This window comes from Artibeus jamaicensis, unplaced genomic scaffold, assembly GCF_021234435.1.
Source record: "Artibeus jamaicensis isolate MK-2021 breed Jamaican fruit bat unplaced genomic scaffold, CSHL_Jam_final contig_387, whole genome shotgun sequence".
In the NCBI taxonomy this organism is placed as follows: domain Eukaryota; kingdom Metazoa; phylum Chordata; class Mammalia; order Chiroptera; family Phyllostomidae; genus Artibeus; species Artibeus jamaicensis.
The window spans coordinates 20133498-20139497 of NW_026521812.1; positions in this window are offsets into that span (position 1 = coordinate 20133498).

Below are 6000 nucleotides of genomic sequence, written 5' to 3' on the forward strand. Positions count from 1 at the left end.
GGCCAAATACCTCAGAAGGGTCTAATTCACTCTGTCACTTGGCCCTGTTAGCGCGCTTTGCAGGGGGAGCCCTGTGTGGGAAAGAGGGCCGCGTTAGTCAGATGCAGGCATTGAGAACAGCCACATGAGAAGCAGGAAGGGAGAGGGGAGCAAGGTGTTTTCCACATTTTCATACTTGGGTGGAGCTCATCTTTCAGGAAAGGAAGAGCATGCATAATGTGGGGTGTCGTTCCTGATCTTAGAAATGACTGCATGTGTGAATCACAATCCAACCAGATGGACAGGCCCCTTGGCAGGGCGACAAGCACACTGGACTTGGAGCCAGAAGAACCCAGTTCATATCCAAGCTCTGCTACTTAGGAACTCTGACCTTGGACAGTCTCCTCCAGGTCTCCCCACCTCCAGGCTTCTTAACCTCTCCAATACACCCTCGGCACTGCCAGAATGTTTCTCTTCCTTAAACACAAATCTGACAATGTCACTCTCCTACTCAGAATCTTTCTTTCACTTCCCCTTGCATGTGGAATAAAATCCAGCTCCTGGTGCATGAAAGAAGGCCCTCAGTGACGCTGTCCACTGGTCAGCGGTTGTGTGAACCACCCCTGAGAAGCCTTCCTAACCAGCACCCCAGCGAAGTTCCTCAAGTCCTTGGTGCCCCATGGGATACCTTGGGGCAGCCTTGTAACACCTGGCTGCAATCCCGTGTTTCCAAGGAGGATTGCCTGGTTTAGCTAATAAAAATAATGATAATGGTAAGGATAAATGCCCAGTTAGATTCTTTTTTAGTATCAACCTGTAGAAGGCATACTGAATAAAAAAAATTGTTTGTTAACCTGAAACTCAAATTGAACTGGGCATGCACGTATCTATCTGGATTTTCCCTACCGGACTGAGGTATGAGAAAGTGGAGACTGTTGAGACCTGTCCTGTCGGTACAGCCTTGGAACCCACGAACTGACTGGCAGGTGCTTGACGATCTTCATTTATTTTACATGATTGGCACTTGGTGTTTTTACCCTTCAACTTATTCATTTTACAGGAAAATGAGTAAACATTTCACTCACCTTTTCTTTGTCTTTTAACATTAGACTGACTTTTGGAGCCTAAGGGTTCCCCATGCACAATGGAGATGGAGTTTCTGACTTTCCAGACCCAACCTACAACGAACACTGATGGACTCTAGATGGCGCAATGGATTAACGCACCAGCCTCCCTGCTCCAGGGTGCGCGCTCTACGGGGAAGAAAGCCGTGGTTCTGCCGCAGAGCCCAGCATTATTGATTGCGCTGCTGCGGCAGAGGTGGGAGGAGCCCGCCGCCATTTAGCCAAGTCTCCTGCAGCACCGGGAAGGTCCCTTCAAGACGTGCTCCCCTCCTCGCCCAGCAAAGCCTTCTGATGTGTGAGGAGAGAGAGCTCTGTGCCACACATCGTTTCTTTCATTCATAGGAAAATCGGCCCTTTCCACAGTCAGAATTATTTTTATTTATCTATCTAATTATGAATCTATTTAGGCTGGGTACAGTGAACTTTATTGATGCTGCATGACAAGGTAGGGGGCTCCCTACGCCGCTCCCGTCTTCAGGGAGTGTAGGATGGAAACTGGAGGTCAGGAGATGCTCGGTGTGATGGGGGATCGACTTGAGGCAGGGACTCCCCAGCAGCTGAGGGCCTCTCTTCCTGTCGCTGGGCCTGGTTTACAGTGTCATTGTGAATAACAGCACCAAAGAAGCGTAGCTGTACTTTTGAAGGCCACTGCTTTTTAAATCAACATCAATTTAAAAATATTACTGAGTGTAATTAAAAGGCAGTGAAATCGTGTGGGAGAGAGGTGAGGATGTTCATCGCCCAATCATAAATCATTTTTACATAAATAGATAAAAATAATTTGGATGTGAAATAATTTCATTATATTGATGTAACCATGGCTACATTTTCATCCTGTGTTGCAACCGGAAATCTGCACATTCTAACAAAATAAATAGATGCTCTGCAACTAACCCGTGGGTGGGGCTGCCATGGGATCGGTGGGTGGCATCCCTCCCTCCTGGCCAGTAGAGGGCGGATAAAGCATTCAGACAGAAAGGGCATCACACAAAAGATAGAGATATACAGCAAACATTTTATTGTAATAGGGAACTTAAAATGTAAATTCACTCACAAATCTTTTTTTAATGTATTTTATTGATTATGCTATTACAGTTGTCCCATTTCCCCCCTTTATTCCCCTCTACCCTGCACACCCCCTCCCACAAGCACTCCCCTTATTTAGTTCTTGTCCATGGGTCATACATGTAAGTTCTTTGGCTTCTACATTTCCTATACTATTCTTAACATCCCCCAGTCTATTTTCTACCTACCATTTATGCTACTTATTCTCTGTACCTTTTCTCCCTCTCTCCCTTCCCACACCCCCACTGATAACCCTCCATGTGATCTCCATTTCTGTGATTCTGTTTCTGTTCTAATTGTTTGCTTAGTTTGTCCTTGTTTTTGTTTTGGGTTTTTTATAGGTTAAGTTATTAATAGCTGTGTTTGTTGTCATTTTACTGTTCATATTTTTTATCTTATTTTTTGTAGATAAGTTCCTTTAACATTTCATATACTGAGGACTGGGTAGTGATGAACTCCTTTAACTTGACCTTATCTGGGAAACACTTTTTCTGCCCTTCTATTCTAAATGATAGTTTTGCTGGATAGAGTAATCTTGGGTGTAGGTCCTTGCCTTTCAGGACTTCAAATACTTCTTTCTAGCCCCCTCTTCCTGCAAAGTTTCTTTTGAGAAATCACCTGATAGTCTAATGGGAACTCCTTTGTAGATAACTGTCTCCTTTTCTCTTGCTGCTTTTAAGATTCTCTCCTTATCTTTAATCTTGGGTAATGTAATTATGATGTGACTTGGTGTGTGCTTCCTTGGGTCCAACTTTTTGGGGACTCTGAGCTTCCTGGACTTCCTGGAAGTCTATTCCTTTCACCAGATTGGGGAAGTTCTCCTTCATTACTTTTTCAAATAAGTTTTCAGTTTCTTGTTCATCCTCTTTTCCTTCTGGCATCCCTATGATTTGGATGTTGGAATGTTTAAAGTTGTCCTGGAGGTTCCTAAGCCTCTCCTCATTTTTTTTGAATTCTTGTTTCTTCAATCTGTTTTGGCTGAATGTTTATTTCTTCCTTCTGCTCCAAATCATTGATTTGAGCACCAGTTTCCTTCCCATCACTGTTGGTTCTCTGTACATTTTCCTTTATTTTACTTTTCATAGCCTTCACTTTTTCCTCTATTTTGTGACAATACTCAAGCAATTCTGTGAACTTCCTGATTACCAGTGTTTTGAACTGTGCATCTGATAGGTTGGCTATTTCTTTGTGGCTTAATTGTGTTTTTTTCTGGAGCTTTGATGTGTTCTTTCATTTGGGCCACTTTTTTTGTCCCAGAGCTCCTATTATGTAAAGGGCGGGGCCTTAGGTGCTCACCAGGGCAGGGCAACCCACGTCCCTGAATTGTGATGCTGTATGTTGGGGAGGGGTCTGAGAGGGAACAGTGCTCTGCTCTCTGCCAGTTTTTAGTCACTTTCCGTGCTACCCACAAGCCAATTGGACCCTTCTGGTGCTGATTCCCCAGTGGGTGGTTTTGTGTACGTTCTAGGACCCTGTGGGTCTCTCCAACAAGCTCTTCTGTGAGGCTGGGAGTTTCTCCTGCCACCTCAACCTCCACAGGTGTTTTCAGTCAGAGGCTTTGAAGCTTTATTTCTCTGTGCTGGAACCCTGGGTTGCATGGTCTCTCTCTCTCTCTCCCCAGTTGTTCCTCCCAGTTTATCTGCACATGAATGCGGGACCTCCCTGTCCACCAGCCACCAACTTGCTGCAAGTCCTCTCTGCCGGGCTGCCCATCTCCGCCCCTCCTACCAGGCTGGGTGAGTATTTCTTCTTTAACTCCTTGGTTGTCGGACTTCCATACAATTTTCAATTGTAGTTCAATTTTCTGTCAGTTCTGGTTGTTTTTTGTTTCTAAATTTGTTGTTGTCCTTCTTTTGGTTTTGCAAGGAGGCACAGTGTGCCTATCTACTTTTCCATCTTGGCCGGAAGTCTCACAAATCTTTTTATCAGGCCAATATCTTTTCTTTGAATATGGATTTTCTTATTAGAGTGCTGTATCATTCCCTTTCTTTTCAAACCACACACATCCTTTATGTTGTTTCGCTGGGTTTTCATAGTGAAATGAAACTTTACAAACAGTGAAAAGCTTCACTTAAGAATACTTCTAGATGATGTACTGATTGATAATCATCAAATATAATTCAACAACACTTTTTAAAATGACTTTCCTTCATTGAGTCTTTCCCAAGCATTACATGTAATTTTCATGGATAACACATTCCTCTTTCTGTGTGTGCTTGTGTATTACTGATTTTAATATTATTTGGTCAAATTGTGTAATTACCAAAATGCAGTCAAGTAAAATGAACCGTTTTGGGAAAGAAGCAAACAGCACACTGCGGGCCAACTGCACAGTAGCCTCCTGTCACAGCTGCCACCAGCCCTCCATGGTCTGTGGGCATCAGTGTGTTAGCTCAGGCTGCTGTGACAAGATACCATAGACTGAGTGGCTCATACACAATGGAAGTGTAATTCTCACAGTTCTGGAGACTGAAAGTCTGAGATCAAGGTCATGGGCAAGTTCAGGTGATGGCCCACTTTCTGGTCAAAGACAGTCTTCTCTCTGTACTTTCATGTGTTGAAAAGATGATGAGAGAGCTCTCTGGGGTCCCTAATACCATCATTTTTGGAGTTAAGATTTCAACAAATTAATTTTGAAGGGATACATTCAGTCTATTATAGTCTGTTTCACAAAAGAAAAAAGAAATAAAGAGTTAGTTAATCTAGCCACTCAGTTACAAGGAGGTCAGTTAAGAGAGCTTTTACTTGAATTCAGAAAAGTGATAATCACTTTCCAAAAAGAGCAATGAAAATATATACTCATCCACCGCTTCACCAGTCCACAGGCAGTGTAATGGAATCAGGTGCTAAATCCCATGCCGTTCTAACTCTGACCTGGCAGAACAAACCTGAGCTCCCTGTCACACCCAGTGGGGCGGTCAGTTGATGAGGCCCATCCACAAAGGATTCCCCAAAGTGAGTCTCAGGTCAAAGTTTCCGAGCGTGGGAAGCAGCTCTTCAGCCCTGACTGCTGGCTTGCCATCTGTGACCTGTGCCAGTCATGCAGACACTGTCCTCACTGGGCCCTCAGCCTTTATGTCTAAATGTACTATACCCAATTGCAGCATACAAAAATTTTAGTTTTGAAACTCAGGTGCACAAGAAATATATATATTTTAGAATTCCTTAAATAAAATTATTGATAAATGTGACCCCAAGTCCCCTATTCCACTGTGCTGCTGGGAAATTGAATCATAGTCATTATTGGGTACCTGCTCCATTCTGGTTTGTGTCGGGTTCAGGGTGTCTGCAGCCCACAGGCCACATGGTCCCAGACCCCACGGTTCCTTTAGGTTGGAGCCTCTGCTGTTTCTGTACCACTCTTGGGGCACAGGAATCATGGGTGAGTTGGCGGGTCCTGCATATGGAATCCGATATCTCTGGTTAGGGTCACCTCTAGGGATAGCCTGCCATGTCCCCAGCACACAGCCAAGGAAGGAAGGGTGAGAGGTCCCCACCATCGCAAAACCTGTGAGAAGTCAGTTGTAGGGGGAATCTCTCCCTCACCACCTGGCTGCCTCCAGTGGCATGGCTCTGTTCTCTCCCACTGTAAGGAAGAGTTTATGGTCAACAGTGGCAGCTGTGAACACTTTCAGACAGGCTCACCAACCCCTCAGAACCCACGGGGTGGTAGAAACAGTTTGGGATTGGCACTGCCTGGGAATAAGTTTTGTTCGAATGGGGACAAGTCAATGTTAAAGACTCAAAGTAGCTTTGATCAAGAATATTCTGACTTTCCTGGACAGTTATAAAAAGGGGAGGGACAAAAATGTCCACACCCCAGAAAATGGGG